Source organism: Rhineura floridana, chromosome 6 (assembly GCF_030035675.1).
Source record: "Rhineura floridana isolate rRhiFlo1 chromosome 6, rRhiFlo1.hap2, whole genome shotgun sequence".
In the NCBI taxonomy this organism is placed as follows: domain Eukaryota; kingdom Metazoa; phylum Chordata; class Lepidosauria; order Squamata; family Rhineuridae; genus Rhineura; species Rhineura floridana.
Window position 1 is genome coordinate 58,930,749 of NC_084485.1, and position 23,384 is coordinate 58,954,132.

At 43.7% G+C, this 23,384-nt stretch overlaps 1 protein-coding gene and 1 long non-coding RNA gene across 3 annotated transcripts in view; one reads left to right on the forward strand and one right to left on the reverse strand.

Moving 5' to 3' along the window:
* KCND3 (potassium voltage-gated channel subfamily D member 3) overlaps nt 1–23,384 on the forward strand; it is a 425,142-nt gene that overhangs the window by 14,935 nt on the left and 386,823 nt on the right. The window lies entirely within an intron of this gene.
* Nucleotides 1,791–23,240, reverse strand: LOC133387376 (uncharacterized). Its single transcript, XR_009763458.1, has 4 exons — nt 23,204–23,240; nt 21,644–21,814; nt 3,067–3,113; nt 1,791–2,106 (listed from the first exon to the last, which is right to left on the reverse strand). It is a non-coding gene; the product is annotated as an uncharacterized LOC133387376 (long non-coding RNA).

Genomic DNA, 23,384 nt, shown 5'->3' on the forward strand with positions numbered 1-23,384 from the left:
TTCTCACTGGAACTGAGCATTATGATCATATTGCACCTCTGCTATGCCAACTGCCTGGCAGACATGTCTCCTCGGTACACGTCTGGGCTCAGTTCAAAATGCTAGTTTTGAAAGCCCTTCATGGCATAAGGCCATTGTACCAATGCATACATTGTGTTATAGGATTGTGGTGGTGGATTTGGATGATAGCTGTGAGACCCATTCTAGTTTATAATTGTGTGCCTGTAAGAGATACAACCTGCAAAGGAAGAAACCTGCTCCACTGGTCAGACTAATGTCCTTTGTTAATCTAATGGAGTGGCTTATGGGTCTGTCAAGTGCCCCCATTAACAAGTGTAAGGGGCCATTAAGAATTCTTTCAGGAGAGAGCCCTCCCCCCCCCCATCACCTGGCTGGAGGCTACCCCCATCCTGGAGCTAAGGAGAGGCTTGTGTTTTTAGCGTAGTCTAGTGAGAAAAAAGGTTGGGAACTTTAAGACAGACTGAGAGGCTTGCTTGCTGTCTGTACCTGCAAAGGTATGGACAACGAGGAGCAAGATCTGGTGGACTGTTAATGCTGTGATCCCCTCCATCTTAAACTCAGGTTGGAATGTGTGTACATAAAAACCATATATCCTATAAGACACCATAATCTCTGCTGACCTTCTTTCCATGGAAACCAAACCCCAGGTAAGTGCAGGAACCCCTGGAAGTCTCACACTGCTAGGAGATTGGGGTGGCGCACAACAATACATTAAGATCTTCTGTGGAGGGTTTCCTGTGGGCACCTCCACTATTTGAGGGGAGGTGGGTGGCTACCAGAGAAAGGTGGCATCCCAATTGTAGAATGCTATCCCCAAGGAGGCTTGCTGGCTGCCTATCTTATTTTCCTTTTTGTAATCAATTGAAGTCCTTCTTAGGGTAGTACACCAGATTTGACAAAGTCCTGAGCCAAATTGAGCCTATTCATAGGTACTTAGGCCTCAGATGAGTCAGGATCAGGTAACCAAGAATTGTTACGGGTCAGGTTGGATGATCCAGAGCAATCTATGGCTATCCAGAGGCTGGGCATCAGGCAAGAAGGAAAGCCAGGCAGCATGAGAAAATCTGTGAAAAGGCCAAAACCTTCCAGAAGGTAGACTCAGCTTCCTGACATCCTAACACCTTCTTTTCCCTCCCCCCACGACCAGGATGCAGCTATTCTGCATAGTGGGGTGATCTTCCACAAATAGCTTTCCTAAAAGAAAGCCATTTGTGGAGCATCACCACTTAAGATTGATCCCTCCGTTGTTCAGCTGTTCACCAGAGGGGTTGATTCTGCAGGGTGCTGTGATGCCTTCCCCACCCATTCAGTGCCTCTGAATTGACCCCCCCATCTCAGTTGGGGGGGAAGGAGACCCTAATTAAACATTACCCCCCCGAACTTATTCATTTCTGGATCTGGGGCAGGTCGGGGGGTTGTCCCCAGGGCAACCCAGGGCAGGTTGGCCTGATGCTTCCCCGGATGGCAGCTACAAGGCAGGTAGGGGGAGGTGGTACACAACACTAGTCCTTTTTGTTCTCCTGAGTTTATAGCTACAATTTTAATTCTGCTGACTGTTTTTTTCTTCACTGATGATTCTGTAGCTTTTCAATCATTGCAGTTTTTTGTATCTACATTTTTTTACTGATCTCTTTATAAATCAGTCAGTATCTGGGGACATTTATTGAAGGACAGTACCTATGATAAATAAATAAGTAAGTAATAGTCCCAGAGCTAACACAATTAACAAACTGGATTATATGACAGTGTGGCCCATTAGATACGATATTGGATTTTATAAGGAGAGGTGGTTCAAATCACTTGGCAGCCATGGAATTGTGCAGCTACAAGGCAGGGGTGTGGATCTTGTGGCCTGTCAGATACCACTGGTCTACAACTGCAATCATCCCTGAACTGGCCTTTGACTTAGGCTGATGGGAACTGTAGTCCAACAACATATGGAAGGTCACCAATTCCGCATCTCCGCTATAAGGCCAGGATGGCTAAGTCATGCGTAAACATCTGAGAGCTGATCAAGCACAGTCTTTGCAGGACCTGGTTCTATCAGGAGCTGGTTATGAGGCTGCAAAGTGTCAAGCAGAGTGACTGAAAAGAAAAAGGAGAGCACCTAATGAAATATCATATAAAACAATTGGCCTCCAGTGCAAAAATCGGTCAAAAGGCTACAATGGGCACACATGAAACAAGTAGCAGACTAGAAGGTTGACAGTAAAGAGGCATGTAGAAGGGCATGTTTTTCCCCCTTTCTGAGATTCCCAGCATGCAAAATAAAACAGCCGATATCATAATGCCGTTGAATAAATCTATGGTGCAGCCGCATTTGGAATACTGTGTACAGTTCTGGTCGCCTCATCTCAAAAAGGATATTCTAGAGTTGGAAAAGGTTCAGAAAAGGGCAACCAGAATGATCAAGGGGATGGAGCGACTCCCTTATGAGGAAAGGTTGCAGCATTTGGGGCTTTTTAGTTTAGAGAAAAGGCGGGTCGGAGGAGACATGGTAGAAGTGTATAAAATTATGCATGGCATTGAGAAAGTGGATAGAGAAAAGTTCTTCTCCCTCTCTCATAATACTAGAACTCATGGACATTCAAAGAAGCTGAATGTTGGAAGATTCAGGACAGACAAAAGGAAGTACTTCTTTACTCAGCGCATAGTTAAACTATGGAATTTGCTCCCACAAGATGCAGTAATGGCCACCAGTTGGTGATGAGCCTCCCAGTAGCTTCTTTTTCTTTTCTTTTGCTAGGGTTACTGGGGAGGGAGGCTACACTATTCAGTGCAGTGTAGAGCTATCTGTGTAGAAAGCCTAGCTTAGTTAAAGGCATGATTTCAGCATAACGTTCTAAATCTGGGAGGCTTTACTTTATTTTCTTTGACTTCTTATTACCTTCTGTAGGCAAACACTGAAAGAAACAGTGGAAGATTAATGTAGCCTAGTGGATTGTTCACTATAAGCTGATTCAGACATGACTGTTCATCACTGCAATATCAATGGTGTGAATGGACCATCACAGACCTAAATAGTTTCACATCACACAAAGTCACCTGAGGTAGAATGGAAGCAAGTTTGCGTCATCAAGTGCAGGGTCATCCTGTAAAGAGAAATCAAATAACTAGGTGTTAGAACAAATTAAACCGGAACTATCACTAGAAGCTAAAATGATGAAACTGAGGTTATTATACTTTGACACATCATGACAAGACATGATTCACTCAAAAAGACAATAATGCTGGGGAAAACAGCAGGGAGTAGAAAAAGAGGAAGGCCAAACAAGAGATGAATTGATTCCATAAAGGAAGCCACACAGACCTGAACTTACAAGATCTGAACAGTGTGGCTCATGACAGATGGTCTTGGAGGTCACTGATTCATAGGGTCACCATAAGCCGTAATCGACTTGAAGGCACATAACAGCAACAACAAACATGCAGTGTGAGCCAGTCTTTAGTTATTCCAAGCCATTGACTGATAGCCTATCAAAACAAATTTGAATTCCAAACACATTTCTTATATAGGACATATTTCCAGTGTAGGCTATATGAAACTTCCATGTTCAGAGGCAGTATGCCACTTGCTGGGGAGCAACAGTAGGAAAGGACTATTGTCTTCATGCCTTGCTTAGGGGATTCCCAGAGGCATCTGCCTGGCCTCTGTGGGAACCAGGATAATCGACTTGATCTGAGATGGGGAGGCTGTGGGCATCCAGATGATGTTGGTCTACAAGTTCCATCATCTCTGACCCTTGGTCATGCTGACTGGGCTCATGAGAACTGGAGTGCAAAAACATCTGAAGGGCCACAGGTTCCCCTTCCCAGGACTATGTGTATCTTTGGTCTGATCCAACAGCAGCATTCTTCTAAGTTCTTAGAATATTACCAGCTGTGTATCTTAAGGAAGGAAAGAGATGTAACAATTCAAGTGTGGTGAAAGTCATTTGAACACCCACATTAACAGTTCTGAAGACAAATGCCACAGCAATAGTGCAATGAATGGATGTTCAAACCAATTCTAGTGCTACCTTCATGTCTCTCTTTGCCATTAGAAAGAGAAAAGTTATTCTTCTTGTGTGTTGCTTCAGTGCATGCAATCTAGTCCTTGGCAAAGCTCAAACAAAATAATGGGAAATGCACAAGATCACCTCCATTGAATTCAGCAGTGTGGTAATTTTAGGCTCTGGACTTAATGGTCTTATCTCCCTCCCACCACCTCAAAGATAATGTATTATTTCAAAATGTGTTGAGGCCGCTCTGCTGCATTTGGGGTTCCTCTTGCTCATCCTGCTGAGATGTGTCCTGGACTTCTGCCCACAAGTCCTACCCTGACAGCATCACTGATGTGTTTGAAAGACAACCTTGCACAAGCTTGCACCCTCTAGTTTCATTTTTTGTTTTCCCTGTTTGATACAAACGGAAAGACAGGGTAGAGAAAATAACAAATTAGTTGTGGGCCATTGCTTTTCTCAGGATCTATCTGGAATATAATATTTTTGTCCAGGCAATCATATATTATCGGTTTGAATAAATCTTGTTAAACTCCATTGGGGGGGGCATTTAAATTTAAGTGCTGCTTTTCACATTTTAACCTAGTTGATGAAAAGACAGATGAGATGCAACATGCTCCTTTTGTAATGTCCATTTCATCAGCATTATTTTTTGCTACCCAGCCAGCCCATCTAATATCAAAAAATAGCTTGAATTTAATATAGTGAAAATCCAGTCAAACCACAAATTGACGCAGAAGAAACAATTTTCCTGAGCCTTCGCCTTACAACTCTCGTTCTATTCCTGTATGAAATGGGCATCAATTTCCACAAACAAATAGATCTGCAGATATTACAGGAAATGTTTATTTGTATTGGGGACCATTTCCTGTTTACAAACCACACTTGTGGATATTTCTTTGGAGCTATATTGAAAGTAAATGTGCATAAGATCTCAGCATGAGATCCCATTATAGGAACAGCCCTTCCCTTGACAGAACCCACCTTTCTAGCACTGCTTCTGATACTATATTAACAGCAAAATCCTACTGATATATATGCAGAACAAAAGCAAACCCTATGAGATTGATCAGACCTACTTCTACGTTAAGAGAGATAATATTCAGCTATTATCTGCTGTCACAGAAAAAGGACCAAGGGGGTATCATTCCACCCTTTGAAAAGGTTAAATTCCAAATTAACATAATCAAAATTCAAGTCATTTATTGATAGATCTCACAGAAAAGCCAAAGACTGGATCTTAGTTACTGATCACATAGCAATAGATCATGAAGTTGACCCACTAATATCTGTTCTGCAACAGTTTGCATGCAGAATCATGAATCATAGAATTGTATTATATGCTTATGAGTTTTTACATGAATAGAACTTTCACTGTGCTTTGCCTTAAGGCGATGCCTGGCCAGAGTCTTGGACTAGACAAATAAATGTTAATAATCTGGGCCCTTCAGGTGATGTCCCTCAGTGGGAGCTAACTGTTAACAGATTGTTTCATGACATACAGCAAACAACAATATGGGCATAAATTTTCCCCTTTCAACTAAGGATGATGTAATCTAGGTCTCTGTTTGAACAGACATGATAGAAACTGTGGTTTTGAGTTGGGAAGTGGGACAGACTGGAAAGGCACACAGAGAGGGCTGAGCTGAATTTTTGGGAGTCTGTTCTGGGAGTTCCCTCCAGATGTTTAAATAACAACTTTCATCAGTCCCAAGGTGAAACACATGGTTCTCTCCACCCCCCATTTTATCTCAACAACAACCTTGTGAGGGAGGCTCATCTGACAGATAGTGACTGATCCAAGGTCACTCATTGAGCTTTATGGCTGAATGGGGATTTGAACCTGGGTCTCCTCTCTGCTCCTAGCTCTACACTTTAATGCCACTATACCACATTGGCTCAAGTATATGTAATGGGATATCTATAGTGATATTCCTCTAGCCTTGTTTCACAATTGCACCCAGGCTGAACGAAACCCTTGAGCTGAGAAATTAATAATTTAAATATAATCGCTATAAATCAACATGTTTCGCAGGTGCATCTTTAATAATTAGTATGATATTCCTCAGAAAGATATTTCTCTCATCATTTGGGAGCAGTTATTTAAACATTAGCAGCAGGATTGACTTCTCAGGCAGGGATAAAAGAAAGAGATGAGATTGGCTTGCAGATTGGGTTCCCATTATTTGAGGGATATGATGAAATTATTTAGCAGTGGTGCTGAACCAATCCAGAACTAATTTGCTCATTGAGAATCCCTGAACAGAAAGGGCACAGCAGCTACTGACACAGTTAAAGGAAATATTAATAAATTGAAGGAAATATTGTGAAAAATCTTAATATTACTATCAATATCAATTTTTTTACATAAAATCCATTTCAAAAATAGCTGTGGAAAATCACTACATAAAAATCTGATCTGCAACAATAGCAAATGAGTGAATTAATGAAATATTTGTTACCAAATCCAAATTGGGTAGCATTCTAGCACATCCCTACCATAGATGCCAGCTCACCTTTCACACAGCTGGTGAAGATAACATCATCAGTGATAACTTGATCTCCCTTATGCTCAAGAATGCAACTTTGCTGTACTTTTTATAAAAAAAAAAGGTTTGAAAAGAAATGCATTCCAATCATAGTCAGACGAAGACTTGTTTGGGAATAAGTCCCACTAAATTCAGCAGAAATAAATAAGCAAACAGTGAGCTGCATTGCTGCAATCCAAAAGATCTTTACTTGGCTGCTTAATGCTTGATCCATAAGTTGCTGAGTTATTGAATAAACATGCATAGAATCAGGCTGCACAATTGCCTGGCCAGTCAACTGGAGAAGCGAATGATGAAGCAGAGTATTGTCTTGGTGCTGTGGGTCTTTTGAGGCAGGCACCATTCACAACTAGGGTTGTCCCTGGTCAGGGGGGAAAAGGTGACTTGGCCTGCTACTATCCCTTTAACAGATGTTTGCTATGCATATTAGAGGGAGGTATAGCCATTGGGAGGTGGTGAGCTGCTACAGAAGATGGGACGCTTTCTATGCCTCGTTTCTAGCTTCCACTCCTCTCATAGGCAGGTTTCTGTTTGCTCATCTGCTGGCCTGTGTGTGCTGTTGTTTAACGCCAGATTGGTACAAAATAAGACCACAATCATCCATGATTTGATCATGGATGAAGGTGCTGATTTGGTGTGCATTACTGAGACCTGGTTGGGTTAGCTGGGAGGAGTTGATCTGACCCAGTTTTGCCCACCTGGATACTTGGTGCAACACCAGCACAAGCTGCATGGTTGGGGGTGAGGAGTTGCTGTGGTCTACAGAACTTCCATCTCTGTCACCAGGAAACCACTCTGTCTTGGAGCTGGCTGTGAGGGTCTGCACCTGGTGTCAGGCCAAGGAAACAGTAAACTAGGGTTGCTGCTGGTGTACCGTCCATCCTGCTGCCCAGCAGCTTCTCTGACTGAGCTGACAGAGGTTGTTTCGGCTGTGGTATTGGAGGAGCCCAGAATGATAGTCCTGGGTGATTTTAATGCTGAGGCTGCCTCTAGTGTTCTTGCACAGGACTTCATGGCCTCTGTGACGACTATGGGGCTGTCTCACATTGTCACTGGCCCGACGTATAGGGCAGGGCACACCCTCGACTTGGATTTTGCTCCAGATGGAGGAGGGGGTAGTCTGGAGATGGGAGGTAGAGGTCACCCCATTGTCATGGTCAGACTACTTCCTGGTGAAGTTTAGATTTACAGCTCTGATCCTCCCCTGCAGGGGTGGTGGACAGATTAAGATGTTCACCCCCATAGACTAATGGAATCCACTGAATTCCTGGGGGATGTCCTGGGGGAGTTCCCAGCAGATAGAGCAAGTGATGCTGTTGAAGCCCTTGTTACGCTGTGGAACAGCGAGGTGCATCAGGATCTTAACATGGTTGCCCCTGAGCAACCTCTCTGGCACTATGGAGCCTGGTTTACACCTTGGTACACCAGTGAACTAAGTACAATGAAACAGGCTGGATGACGGCCAGAGCACAAGTAGCAAAAGACCTGCTGTGAGGCTGATCAGGCATGATTAAAACATTATAACTGTGCTTACTGTGTGGTGGTGAGGGAGGCAAAGAAGGCCCTCTTCTCTGCCACCATTGCATCTTCAAGTAGCCATCCAGTGAAGCCTTTCCTTATTGTCAGAGGTCTGTTGACATCAACTCCAGGAAATGGAATTTTAGACCCTCCAGAGGCCCACTATGAATTGTTTGCAAGACACAGCGAGGGTAAAGTTGTTCACGCCATCTCAGTCTTGATGTCCCATCCACATCTATTGTAGTTCCCAGTGAGGTGTCCAGTGCAACATCTGCTTCAACTTCTTGGGATCGGTTCCCTGAAAGACCTGAGAGACTTGGGAGGCAGCTGACCAAGAGAGGAGGCAGAGCTCTGGTAAGGCTCGGCGGCACCACTCACTGCAAGGGAGAAGGGGATTCCTGACCCTGAAAGACCTGAGAGACTTGGGAGGCAGCTGACCAAGAGAGGAGGCGGAGCTCTGGTAAGGCTCGGCGGCACCACTCACTGCAAGGGAGAAGGGACTCGGGATTCCTGACCCTGAAAGACCTGAGAGACTTGGGAGGCAGCTGACCAAGAGAGGAGGCGGAGCTCTGGTGAGGCTCGGCGGCACCACTCACTGCAAGGGAGAAGGGACTCGGGATTCCTGACCCTGAAAGACCTGAGAGACTTGGGAGGCAGCTGACCAAGAGAGGAGGCGGAGCTCTGGTGAGGCTCGGCAGCACCACTCACTGCAAGGGAGAAGGGACTCGGGATTCCTGACCCTGAAAGACCTGAGAGACTTGGGAGGCAGCTGACCAAGAGAGGAGGCGGAGCTCTGGTGAGGCTCGGCGGCACCACTCACTGCAAGGGAGAAGGGACTCAGGATTCCTGACCCTGAAAGACCTGGGAGGCAGCTGACCAAGAGAGGAGGAGGAGCTCTGGTGAGGTAATTTAAAAAAAAAAACCCAAAAAATGGAAATGGAGGGGGATCAAGCAGTTGTTGTCACCTGCAACGTGTGCGCTACGTTCATTTTCTTAACGGAAACCAGACGCGATTACACTTGCAGCAAGTGCAGATTGGTGGCGCTCCTAGAAGAAAAGGTCAGGGGGCTGCAGCAATGCATAGACACCCTGCGACTTATCAGAGAAGATGAGGACTTCCTCGATAGAACACAAGAGGAATTAAGGGAGCAACACAAAGTACAGGAAGAAAGTGACAAGGAAGAACAGGACTGCAACAGCAAGAAATCCCTGTGGACGACTGTCACTGTAAGGGCAAGGAAAAACAGGAGGGAGTCAGAACTGCTGCATCTAACAAATCGCTCTCAGCGTCTCTCAGCAGACAGCACCCCTGAAGAGCCTCAACAAACTCAACTGCATCAAGAGACACTGACTGCAAAGGAAGACTCCACATCCCAGAAGAAGGAGGCTGATGCAACCACCGGTCGCGGCAAAAAGAGGAGGGTGCTGGTGGTTGGAGATTCGTTGCTCAGGGAGGTAGAGGCACCGGTATGCCAGCCGGACAAAATGAATCGGGAAGTCTGTTGTCTCCCTGGGGCGCGCATCCGGGACGTCGCTGACAACCTGCTGAGGCTCATTGGGAAACAAGATAGGTACCCCTTTCTCCTCATCCATGTGGGCACAAACGACACAGCCAGAAACACCTTGGAACAGATCACCTCGGACTATGAGGCTCTGGGTAGGAAGGTCAAGCATTTGGGGGCGCAGGTGGTCTTCTTGTCAATTCTTCCCGTGAAGGATAGAGGACTACAAAGGGAAAGGAAGATACTGCAGGTCAACGACTGGTTATGCAGATGGTGTCGACGGGAAAGGTTTGGATTCTGGGACCATGGTCTAAGTTTCTTGGAGGGGGGACTGTTGGCAGGAGATGGGCTGCACCTCACGAGGACTGGGAAGAATCTCTTTGGCAGAAGTATGGCAAAACTCATCAAGAGGGCTTTAAACTAAAGCCTCTGGGGGATGGAGATGATAGCTTAAATACTGATCCAAACACAGCGGGTTGTAAATGCAACGATTTGAAGGGTACAGCAGACACTGGGAGGGAGAAAGGGATGCACGGCGAAGCTCACGGTATATTAACGGAGGAATCCAATTGGGACAAAAGAGACTTCTGCTGTCTATATACCAACGCGCGGAGCTTGGGAAACAAGCAAGGGGAGCTTGAAGTCTTAGTGCATCAAGGCAAATATGACTTCATAGGGATAGCAGAAACTTGGTGGGATGACTCCCATGATTGGAATATAGCCATTCAAGGATATAAACTCTACAGAAAGAATAGAAGCAACAGAAAAGGAGGGGGAGTAGCGTTATACGTCAAAGACAAATACACCTCTATGGAAATCCAAGAGAGCGAACAAAGGGCTCCGGTAGAGACCATTTGGGTAAAATAAATGGAGAAACAAACAAAACCGACATGGTAGTAGGTGTCTACTACAGACCCCCTGGCCAGGAAGAGGTGGTAGACGAGGCCTTTCTCAAACAAATCTCCGAAATCTCAAGGAGGCAAGAAGTAGTAGTGATGGGGGACTTCAACTACCCGGATATCTGCTGGGAGACAAACTCTGCGAAGCACAAAGCCTCCAACAAATTCCTGATGGGCCTTACTGATAATTTCCTCTTTCAAAAAGTAGAAGAAGGAACAAGGCGATCGGCAATCCTGGACCTGATCTTAACTAACGGACAAATTGGTCACGGGAATTAAAGCGGTCGGTACCTTGGGGAACAGTGACCACGTAATGCTGGAATTCGTTATTCTGGGGAAAGCCAAAGAAGAATATAGTCAAACATGGACCTTGGATTTCAGGAAAGCCGATTTTAGCAAGCTCAGGGAAATGATGGATAGGATCCCGTGGCTAGATAGAGTAAAGAAAAAAGGAGCCCAAGAAGCGTGGGAGTTCATGAAGAACGTATTACAAAAAGCGCAATCACAAACAATTCGAAAGAGGAAGAAAAATGGAAGACATCGGAAAAAGCCAATGTGGCTACACGGAAGACTGGTGGAGGAGGTAAAAGTAAAAAAGAGCATGTATAAAGAATGGAAGGAAGGATGCACCACCAAGGAAGAGTACCGACGAGCAGCTCGGGCTTGCAGGAATAGCGTAAGGAAAGCTAAAACCCAGAATGAGCTGAGGCTGGCGAGGGAAGATATGTTCGAAGCAAGAGAAAGACCAAGGAAACGGTGGGACTGCTGCTCAATGAGGATGGCAAAATGTTGACAGATAACAAGGAAAAGGCAGAACTGCTCAACACCTATTTTGCCTCCATTTTCTCCCAAAAAGGGAACAGTGTACAACCTTGCATTAGTAGCAATCTCAGTAAGGGGTCGGGACTGCAGTTCGAGATTGATAAGGAGATAGTCAGGAAATACCTAGTTAACCTAAATGAGTTCAAATCTCCAGGGCCTGATGAACTGCATCCCAGAGTATTGAAGGAACTAGCGGATGTACTCTTGGAACCTCTTGCCATCATCTTTGAGAAATCCTAGAGAAAGGGAGAGGTGCCGGAGGATTGGAGATGGGCAAACGTCATCCCGTTCTTTAAAAAGGGTAAAAAAGAAGATCCGGGGAATTACAGGCCGATCAGTCTGACTTCAATACCGGGAAAGATATTAGAACGGATAATAAAAGATTCCATTGGCAACTATCTAGATGACAATGCTGTGATTAGGAGCCAGCATGGGTTTGTCAAGAAAAAATCCTGTCAAATTAATCTCATCTCTTTTTTTGATCGGGTCACTAGCTTAATAGATGGTGGAAATGCTGTAGATGTCATCTATCTAGATTTCAGCAAAGCGTTTGACAAAGTCCCCCATGACCTTTTGATTAGCAAACTGGTCAAATGCGGACTACATGGAAATACTGTCAGGTGGATTCACAACTGGTTGGAAAACCGTACTCAAAGAGTGGTCGTCGGTGGCTCTGCTTCGGACTGGAAGGAGGTCTCAAGTGGAGTGCCACAGGGTTCTGTCCTGGGGCCGATACTCTTCAACATTTTTATCAATGACTTAGACGATGGGGTGGAGGGAAGCCTTATGAAGTTTGCGGATGATACCAAACTGGGAGGGATAGCTAACACAATGGAAGACAGGAATAAAATCCAAAGGGACCTGGATAGACTAGAAAATTGGGCTGAAATTAATAAAATGACATTCAATAAAGACAAATGGAGGATTCTGCATTTAGGCCACAAAAACAAAATGCACGGGTACAGGATGGGAAATACCCAGCTTAGCAGTAGTGCGTGTGAGAAGGACCTTGGAATTGTAGTGGATCGCAAGTTGAACATGACCCAGCAGTGTGATGCTGCGGCAAAAAAGGCAAACACGGTTTTGGGATGCATAACCAGAGCTATAGTTTCCAGGTCGAGGGAAGTAATAGTCCCACTATATTCTGCATTGGTCAGGCCTCATCTGGAATACTCCGTTCAGTTCTGGGCACCTCATTTTAAGAAAGATATAGACAAGTTAGAGCGGGTCCAGAAGAGGGCGACGAGGATGATAGCCAGTATGGAGAACAAGTCTTATGAGGAAAGGTTGAAGGAACAGTCTGGTGAAGAGAAAGCTGAGGGGTGACATGATTACACTCTTTAAGTACCTGAAGGGCTGTCACATAGAGGAGGGTACAGATTTGTTCTCTGCTGCCCCAGAGGGTAGAACTAGGTCTAATGGTTTTAAGTTGCAGGAGCGTAGATTCAGATTGGACATTAGAAGGAACTTCTTGACAGTAAAGGCGGTTCGGCAATGGAACCGACTGCCTAGGGAGGTGGTGGGATCCCCTTCGCTGGATGTCTTCAAGCAGAGGCTGGACAGCTATCTGCGGGAGATGCTCTAGCTGTGGATTTCCTGCTGTGAGCAGGGGGTTGGACTCGATGGCCTACAAGGCCCCTTCCAACTCTATGATTCTATGATGCGGCCAACTATGTGTCCTCTCAAACCTTTCTTTTCTTGGCTTATTAAAGCTTGCCGAGGGGGTTTGATCGAGTGGATCCAGGATGCAGTCAACACATTGTTGCAGGAGGGAGTGTTTTCAGTCACCCTGAAAGAGGCAGTGATCCGACCACTCCTGAAAAAGCCTACCCTGGACCCATTGGTTTGTGACAATACCACCCGGTTGCAAATACCCCCTTCTTAGGGAAGATGATCAAGAGGGTTGTGGTGCAGCCATTGCAAGTACTCTTGGATGAAACATTATCTTGACCCATTCCAGTCTGGGTTCAGGCCTGATCATGGGACTGAATCAGCCATGGTCGCCCTGATGCATGACCTTTATCAGGAGAAGGACAACGGGAGCGTGACCCGGTTATTCTTACTTGATCTCTCAGCAGCTTTTGATACCATTGACCATGGTATCCTTCTGAGCTGACTTAGTGAGATGTGTATTGGAGGCACTATTTTACAGGTGTTCCAATCCTAACTCCAGGGTCATTTTCAGAGAATAGCATTGGGTGATTGACTTTCGGTTGTGCTGTGGGGTGCTACAGGGTACTAACATTGGATATGGCCCTATATATTTTATATTATATATATCTTGGGTTGTTTTGAGAAATGTGACTAGAATCATAGAAGAGTAGAGATGGAACAGTCCTATAAGGCCTTCAAGTCCATCCCCTTGCTCAATGCAGAAATCCAAATTAAAGCATACCCGACAGGTGGCTGTCCAGCTGCCTCTTGAAGGCCTACAGTGTTGCAGAACCCATCACCTCCCTAGGTAAGTGGTTCCATTGTTGTACCGCTGTAACAGTTAGGAAGTTTTTCCTGATGTTCAGTCAAAATCTGGCTTCCTGTAACTTGAGCCCATTATTCTGTGTCCTGCACTCCAGGATGATTGAGAAGGGAACCTGGCCCTCCTCTGTGTGGCAACTTTTCAAGAGAAGAAGAGTCTTCTCTCCTCAAGGCTAAACATGCCCAGGTCTTTTACTCTCTCCTCATAGGGCTTTGTTTCCAGTCCCCTGATCATTTTCACTGCTCTCATCTGAACCCAGTTCCAGTTTGTCTGCATCCTTCTTAAAGTGCGGTGTACAGAACTTGACTCAGTACTCCAGATGAGGCCTAACCAGTGCTGAATAGAGGAGAACTAGTATTTCACACGATTTGGAAAGTATATACTTCTCTCAATGTAGCTTAAAATAGCATTTGCCTGTTTTGCAGCCACTTTGCACTGTTGGCTCATAATCAAGGTGTGATCAACAACAATCCCAAGATCATTCTCATATGCAGTGTTGCTGAGCCAAGTACCCCTATCTTATAACTGTGCATTTAGATTCTTTTTCCTAGGTGTAGAACTTTGCACTTATTCCTGTTAAATTTCATCATGCTATTTTCAGCTCAGTGCTCCAGCCTATCAACATCACTTTGAATTTTGTTTTTGTCTTCCAGTGTGTTAGCTATCCCTCCCAATTTTGTATCATCTGCAAATTTGATAAGCATTCCCTACACCTCCTCATCCAAGTCATTAATAAAAATGTTGAAGAGCACAGGGCCCAGGACCAAGCCCTGCAGTATCCCACTCATTACCTCCCACTAGTTTGACAAGGAACCATTGATAAGCAATATTTGAATACAATTTTGTAGCCAACTGTGGAGCCACCTGATAGTTGTTCCATCCAGCTCACATTTAGCTAGCCTGATAATCAGAATGTCATGGGGCACTTTGTCAAAAGCTTTGCTGAAAGTCAAGATATGTTATGTCCACAGCATTCCCACAGTCTACCAGGGAGGTTACCCGATCAAAAAATGAGATAAGATTAGTCAGGCAGGATTTATTCTTGATAAATCCATGTTGGCTTCTTGTAATTGTTTTCAAGATGTGTATAGATTGACCACTTTACAATCTGTTCTAGAATTTTCCCAGGGATTGATGTCAGGCTAACTGATCTGCAGTTCCCAGGTTCCTTCTTTTTGCCTTTTTTGAAGGTAGGGACAACATTATCCCTCCTCCAGTCATCTGGCACTTCACGCATCCTCTCTATAATAATTGTTATTTTCTGAGCACATGGTAACCAATATGCATACCAGACTTATACAATTTGCACCCTTAAAAGAGGGATGTCAACAGACCAGAAGAAAACTGTCTTGTCTGCAAGCAATGCCCTTCATAGCATGGAGGGAGAAGCATTTTCTCTGCTAAAACCTGCAGAGCATAGGGTTCTTAAAGACACAGGAGCAGAAGACAGATTAAACCTTGGCAACCCTCTTAACCAAGCCAAACACAGGCCACCAGCAATGTGTAGGGTCACCTGCTTTGCAGCATTGGCAGACACAGCAATGACACATGCTTTTTTGAGCCTCAGTTATTGATTCAGTCCTATGGCTTCAGTCACATTATATAGGAACATTCTGCCTTTTAGAGCATATTATACATCATGGTAGGGGCTGAAAAATCTGTACATTTCAGTTTCTTAATTTTTCCAATTTTATGTCCAGTTCTTCAAATAACTGCATCAGCTCATGATTATAAACAACAAAACCTCATGAAAATTCATCTGCTAGTGCACACTTGTCCTAATATGGACATTTCTGCAAGCATTTCTCCCTATTATAATGCATTTCTGTGTCATTTTTCATGAACATATGCATTTTATGCATATATTTCCTTAATATACACATTTATGTACACATTGGAGAACTGCATTGCAAATGATAGCTGTGTTTCAATTTACATCTTGTTTTGGAAAGTATGAATTCAGTGATTTCCCATTAAAATGTGAAGTGAACTAAATTTCTCCCCCGGCCCTACATCATAGTGTTGATTGTTCTCCCCCCCCCTTGTTAAGTTAAATTGTATAAGGACTTTTTCTATATCTGATATTTGGATATGGGTTTGGGGATTAATACAAGCAACTCCATTTCCAGTATCCGTCAGCAATCTGGTTCTGTAGGATTGCAGGAAGCTACTCAATCTCATTTTCCAAGGAAACAGTCTTGCGGCCTAGCAACAAACAAACACCAACTCTACGGCCTGAAGAAGCCTGCTGCTTTAATTATGCCTGGCCATCTGTGTCCAAAAAATTGAAATACAGATCTCTTTAAGTTTTTTTCCTTCAGGTTTTGGGAAGATATGGATACAACATCTCTCAAACAGGTTTCCAGGATGGAGTATCAGGCTCCAAAGGAATTCTAATCTCAAAGATTTATGGGAAGGGACCTAGTTTAGTGGTAGAGCACATGTTTTGCATGCAAGAGGTGCTTGGTTCAGTTCCCAGCATCTCCAGTTGCAGCCAGGACAGAGCCCCTGCCTGAAGCCTTGGAGAGCTGCTGCCAATCAGTATTGCTAATATTGGGCTAGATGGACCAATGGTCTGACTCAGCTTCCTGTGATCCATCCCCCTTGCTGGGAAAAAAAGCCTTTGTATTCACACAGGTCACCCATAGCATGTAATACACCAGAATGACTGGATAAGTTTGGAACAGAACTATTGGATCAGACGGCTCAAACAACAAAGTTATTCAAACTCTGAGATAAGAGATTTGAATTTTTTAAAAAATGAGATGGAAGTTTCAAATAAGTATAGGTCAATAAGGAAATAAGTAGGGCTGTGCAGTGGAATTGGCCAAGTCTCAAGCCAAATGGGACCTATTCTGAGATTTTGGGGGCTTGGCCAAGTTGGGTAGAGATAGCTATAGATCACTATTGGTCTGGGGCTGTCAGGGGGCAGGGCATCAGGCAGGAAGTAAAGTCGGCCCTCAAGTGGGAAAACCAAAAAAGGGCCAAGGCCAATCCACTGTGTTTTCCCCCGAGAAGGTAGGTCCACTGCTGTGGCGCTCCTTCATGCCTGAGCAACACCCCACAAAATGAATGTCTCCACTCAACAGCTTTTGGACAGAAGCATAGATTCTGTGCGCTGCAGGTGCTCCTTTGCAAAGCGGCACCACAGAGGACCGCTTCTTCCACTCATCAGCTGTTGAACTGAGGGAACAATTCTGCAGGGTGCAAGTGTTCACCCACAAGTGGCTTTCCAAGCCACTTGCAAAACAACACCCTGCACAATTGACCCACATTCTTGGCTGGGGAGGAAGGAGACATAATGGATCTTTTCTCCCTCCTGGATGTATGTTTAATTAAGGGTGTGTGTTTTTTACCCTAGTCAAACATTAGCCCCACCTCTGAACCTGTTTGGAACTGGCTGTGAAGCTAGACACGCACACCCAGATCAGAGCCATGGGGCAGAGCCCTAGAAATAAGTCCTGCATAAGTACTGCATGAGAAGTATCCCAGAAAAGGTTGACTCTGTTTCACAGTGGCTGTTACCATATTGAGTAGCTGGCTACTCTTTAGTGTCCATCACCTACATTTGTTATGTATTTATTTTTATTTGCTTTCTTTTGGAATGGTGGCATGGGAAATGGATGTTAGGTGGGGATGGGGTTACTATAAGCACATTGCTGGATTTGCTTTACATAGTGGTGTTTTGTTTAAATTTTAATAAACATTTAAGAAGCAAGATCAATTACATTTCAGTTCTTTTAAAAACGATATTCAAGACACTGGTATATTTGGATTTGAAATGTTGAAGACCAATGCCCTGCTTCAGAGGTGGTGAACTTCAGGTCCAAAAGCCAAACCCATCTCCACAGGACCCTCTATCTGTCCTCAGGACTCTCTCCAGGTATTGGCAGGCCATATCTCTTGCAGTCCTGCCCCGTGCCCACTTTGAGTGCCCAGCTGGAATGTTTCCTCAAACTGTGACAATGCCTCTTGCTTGCCTCGAGCAAAGGTGGAGAAATGGTGTGGGGCTGTGTGTATAGCAGTGGTGGCTGGTGCTTCCATGTCAGTGGGGCAGTGGAATCTGTTGGTCAGTGACGCAGGTTGTGAGACTCACAGACAAGGTTTTTAGCAGAGAGAGAGAAACCTGAAGCAGAAGGGTTAAGCTGTGAGAACAGAGTTCCAGACAATCAAGGTCAGTGTGGCTGGCTGAGAGTGTGATAAGCTGGGAACTGGCAGGAACTAGAGTGTGGGGGAAGAAATGTCAATGGAGGAAGATGTCTCTAATGTCTTTGCCTAGTAAAGACTCTTACATGAAACTTGCCTGGCCTGTCTTATTCCTGTTCTAAACGGCTTTTGGATTCACACCACGTCTGACCTACACACGCAATTCACAACAGGGGTTATGGGCCCAGATTATGAGGCGTGGTAGCGGGTTCGAGAGCCTGTGAAGTGGCGTTGTTGCAGAGAGTAACAAAGCGCAAGTAAGAGGCAAGTAAGAGTGGGCAACATGGCTGTAAATCTGTCTTCCGGGATGCCGATGGAGAGGCTGAATGCTGTAAATTACTCCAGTTGGAAGTGGAGGATGAGAGCTGTTCTGATTAAAGAGGATTTGAATGATGTCGTGGAAAAACCCCCTCCGGCAGCTCCTTCAGCAGCGTGGCTGAAGAAAGACGAGAAAGCGAAGGCTTTTATTACTCTGGGGCTATCAGATTCACAACTGTTGCTGGTGAGTAATGAGCCGACTGCTAATCAGATGTGGGAAAAGTTAAGAGCCGCGCATGTACAGCAAACTGCGGGAAGCAGGCTGTGTTTAGCACGGAAGCTATATCAGATGCGTTTTACAGATGATGTGACTATGGAAGAGCATTTGGCTGAATTTCGTAGATTAAATGCAGAGCTGCAAGATCGGGGCGTGCATCATAATGACTTGCAGATGGTGTATCTCCTGTTATCTTCATTTGATCAAAAATGGGACGTGCTGGTCGCTGGTCTGGAAAGTCAACCTGACGGGACTCTAACTTTGGACTTTGTGGAACAGAAACTTCAACAAGAGTGGTGTAGGAGACAAGAAAATAAGAAAATGGACTTAAAAGAGGCTGAGACTGTGTCTGTACAACAACAAGATCAAAGAAGCAGGGAAGAGACTAAAACATGTTATTTTTGTGGATCACGTGGGCATATACAGAGACATTGTTTAAAGAAGAGAAATAACAGAAACTTTGAAAGTCAGAGAGCAAGCGTGAACTTTGTATCTAAGGAGAGCAATAAACTGATTAACTCTAAATGGCTTCTTGACAGTGGAGCGTCTAATTGCCTAATCACAGACTCTAGTTTATTTTACACTTCAAAGCCGACACAGGAGAAGATTTATCTGGCTGACGGATCAACTCAGGACGCTACTGCGAGAGGAACACTGAAGATGGGTAATTTGGGAATTTTAACAGATGTATTATTGATTTCTGGTTTAAAATATAACATTCTATCAGTAAGAAAATTGGCTCAAATAGGTTGTAAAGTTACATTTGAAGGGGATAGATGTTTTGTGAGAAAAGATGGTGAAATATGCATGCAAGGGAAATTACAGAACAATATGTTTATGGTTGAGTGCAAGCTTGATAAAGACATGTGTGCTTGGATAGCAGTAAATAAAGAGAAACATGATAATTGTGTCCATGAATGGCACAGAAAACTGGCACACGCCCATTTTCAAAAGATACAAAACACCCCAAAATATAGTCAAGATTTGAAGTTAAAACACTGTGAGCGTGTGGATGAGTGTGAGGTATGTTATAAAACAAAAATGACTGTGAATCCAGTAAATAAGAGCTGTGAAAGCACGACTACAGAACCCTATCAGCTTATACATGTGGATTTAGCTGGACCTTTTCAGTGCTCAAAAGGTGGAGCAAGGTTTTATTTAGTGATTGTGGATGATTTCTCCAGATTTACACATGTGTTCTTATTGAAAAAGAAAAGTGATGCAGAAGAGAAATTAAAGGCATTCATACAGAGAACAGAAACACAACATGGGGTTGTTATCAAAAATATCAGATCAGATAGAGGTGGTGAATTTACCAGTAATTCATTTCAAACATATTTGGAAAAGAAGGGGATAATTCAAAGTCTAACTGCTCCCTTCAGCCCATCCTCCAACGGAACAGCAGAGAGGAGGAACCGGTCATTGCAGGATTCATTGAGAGCAATGCTAGCAGATGCTGATATGAATAACACTTATTGGGGTGAATGTATTCTGTACACTGTTTATATTCAGAACCGCCTAATGCACAGAACAATAGGCATGTCTCCCTATGAGAAACTGACTGGAAGAAAACCCAGGGTGAAACACATAGAACGTTTTGGGGCAAAATGCTGGGTACATGTTGCAAAACACTCAAGAGAACAGGCAGGACGCATTTTGGGATTTCAGAATTCATATTATAGAGTTTGGTTGCCTGAGAAACAACAAGTAGTGTTAAGCAGAAACATAAAAGTGATAGATAAACCTTGGAGAGACAGTCAAACAGTGATTTTAGAGAGCGAAAACAAACAGGAAGCTGCGGATGTTCCTTTCGGGCAACAAATTCCATTAAAAACTGCATTAAAAGATTTAATTCATAGTGGCAAACGTACTGTTAAAAGACTGAGAAGTGAAGACATAACAACACATGATACAGAAATACCTAGTACTAGTGGTGCTGATCCGAGTAAAATTGAAAGTGAAGAAGAAATGGAAATAGATAATGCCAGGAAATCAGAGAGAAAAACGAAAGGTCAACCTCCTCAGAGATTTGCATTTAATGTTACACAACAGAGTAATGAAACAGATGAAATTCCAGTAGAATGGGAAAAAGAGGGACCAATAGATAAAGAAACAATGGATCTAATGTGGAAGTATTATGTTGAAGAATGAAATGTAATTGTATCATCAAATAAAAGCAAACATGAATCTGTGAAACTTGTGTAAATAAAGAATAAAGAGAAACTGAACTGAACTGGAACTGTAAATAGAAACTGTAAGAAACCATGTACTGAAATGTATTTGTAATGAAAAGTTAATGTTGTAGAAATGTAATAATTGTAACATGAAGTTTTGCAGTCTGTAAGTCTCAGGTGGGGGCTGTTGGTCAGTGACGCAGGTTGTGAGACTCACAGACAAGGTTTTTAGCAGAGAGAGAGAAACCTGAAGCAGAAGGGTTAAGCTGTGAGAACAGAGTTCCAGACAATCAAGGTCAGTGTGGCTGGCTGAGAGTGTGATAAGCTGGGAACTGGCAGGAACTAGAGTGTGGGGGAAGAAATGTCAATGGAGGAAGATGTCTCTAATGTCTTTGCCTAGTAAAGACTCTTACATGAAACTTGCCTGGCCTGTCTTATTCCTGTTCTAAACGGCTTTTGGATTCACACCACGTCTGACCTACACACGCAATTCGCAACAGAATCTGCTCTGGGTTTTGGTCTTAACTTCCAAGGTGCTGTCCAAGGTGCACCTTGGACAGGTCCTTGAAAATTTAGACTAAAACCCAGAGTGGATTCCACTGCCTCACTGACATGAAGGCACCAACCGCCATTGATGTGCAGAAATCTCTGACTTTTGTGTAATTGGAAAGTAGCCAGCTGTAAGATTTGCGTGAATTGATACTCTCACTTTTGCCTATGACCCTACCCACCACTAGCATGTGGCCCTTGGAAGATTGCCCACAAGGGAATGTGGCCCTCAGGCTGAAAACGGTTCTCCACCATTGCCCTATGTGTGTGTGGGAATGATTACACACACTGAAAGACAACTATTATTAATAAATTATTTTGAATGCGTGCACTGTAAACTGAGTGATCTAAATAACACCTAATAAATAATAGTTAATGTTTTAATAGTTACCCAAGTATGCTTAAAAGCCTAAAGTGGTGTTGGCATTCTGTTATGCTCAGCAATAGATATGTCTCTCCTGGGATTTCACAAGTGCAGCACAATCCTATAATTGTGGCAGAGAGTTGTTCCCAATTGTGTCTCTCTCCACTCATGGAAGGTTCCTCGGTCCAGCAGAGGCTTCTGTGAATGGAAGAGGAAAGGTGAAGCTGCTAATGTACAATGTGCAAGCACAAATACACACCAACCACTCAGCCACCCTCTTAATTATTTTAAGGTAAGAAACAGCAAGAGACAAACCCACACTCCCCTCCCCTGAAAAACATGAGACTGTTATGAATTTTGGAGCTTTACATGGCCTAATAAAGCCATTGTCCTAATATGGATTATGGAAAAAAACAAATCCCGTTTTCTTCCTCGACAAAAACTCCTGGACCTATGTGTCTGCAATGTTGCAGGTTTAATCTATTCTGGAGGGGCTCCATTGCCTGTAAATTTAATCTGCTTCTTCCAAAAAGGAGAAAAGTAATAGCTATTTTTAGATTCCCCATAAGAGTGAATGGGGAACATAGAGCTTTGTTTTATACAGAGTGGCTCTGACCCCAAATTATAGATTCAAGCTGACAGAGCAATCTGGAAACAGATCTGATTGTTATGTTTTAAAAGCACAGATAACAGATACAAGGCAAATCTTATGTAATGTATCCTATTACAGTTTGTGCTATTTCTAGATGTTGGATGAATCATGTACTGAAGGTTTTCCTCAATTATCTCACTTTAAATGCACAGCTCCTTCCCATACTCCACAACCAATATAGCAGAACAGCATTTCTGAAGATTTCAACATTGGTTCTATATTGTCTGCCTCAATTCTGTGAGATGGGAGTCCATGCTCATCAGTGATGAGTTTCCCTAGTCTCTGTGTCATAAAAACTGCTCCCTATTTTTATTTTAATTACATCTAGAATTCTCATCAGTGAGCACCTCCACATCCAGTCTGCACAACTTCTACCAAGCACCAACGCTATTGGGCATTGGGATAGAAGAAATGCTGCTTGCATCATCATCATTTTCAATGAAATTCTTGCACTAATAGCCTGCACACCCCTCACATTCCCCAAATCTGCCCCAGGGGGTCGGAGGAACTCCTAGAACAGATTTAGGGATCACCCAGGGAGAGGAGGAGGGAACATTTTATTGCATAAGGAGAAATCGTTGCACCAATGGAACTTTCACCTTAGCACTGCTTTGTATGCCACACTTCAAACCTCTGTATGGGACTGAAGTTCCTTTTAAAAGAGATCCTTCAACTCAAGTGAATCTTTAATGCCAGATCCAGAAATTACTAGGTTACTGGTAGTCTCTATGCTCTAAACTGTGCTTTATGACAGAATGGACAACTCTAACCTTAACATTCTATAGATTTTAAATGGTATAGGAACCTTGAAGTTGGCCTCAGTGTCATGATAGTGCATTTTATCTCTTTAACTACCTTTGCCATTGTTACTGAATAAGTTATCCAGCTCTTGGATTACATGAAAGACAGCAATATTTAAAGAGGATGTTTGATACCCATTTATCCAGGCTGGGAGATCATCCTAACATCTTCTGACAGGAGGAGATTTTCTTCGTAGTCTTGATCCTTGATAGACAGTGGGCAAGAACAGAAGGGAATATTAAATTACAAGGGAGGTCATTACCTCCTACTTGCCAGTCTGCATTCTGTGTTGGTAATCTTGCAATAAATATGCAC